The following is a 242-nucleotide window of genomic DNA, read 5'->3' on the forward strand; positions in this document are numbered from 1 at the left end:
CCCCCCCCCCCCCGGGTCGGTCCTGAAGTCATGGAGAGATTGAAAAAGTTTAAATTACGGATTACACCATAAGTTTGCATTTGTGATACAAAAAGCTCCTTCACCTTTTCAAAATGTTGACATAACGCCTGCAAAGTGCCAAGTTTTGAACTAAAGTTAAAGGACTAGCGCTCTTCTATCCGAACATTTTTTTTTTCCTATACGAACTCATATTCTTCTTTTACTTTTAATATTTTAATTTG

Source organism: Nicotiana attenuata, chromosome 2 (genome assembly GCF_001879085.1).
Source record: "Nicotiana attenuata strain UT chromosome 2, NIATTr2, whole genome shotgun sequence".
In the NCBI taxonomy this organism is placed as follows: Eukaryota; Viridiplantae; Streptophyta; class Magnoliopsida; order Solanales; family Solanaceae; genus Nicotiana; species Nicotiana attenuata.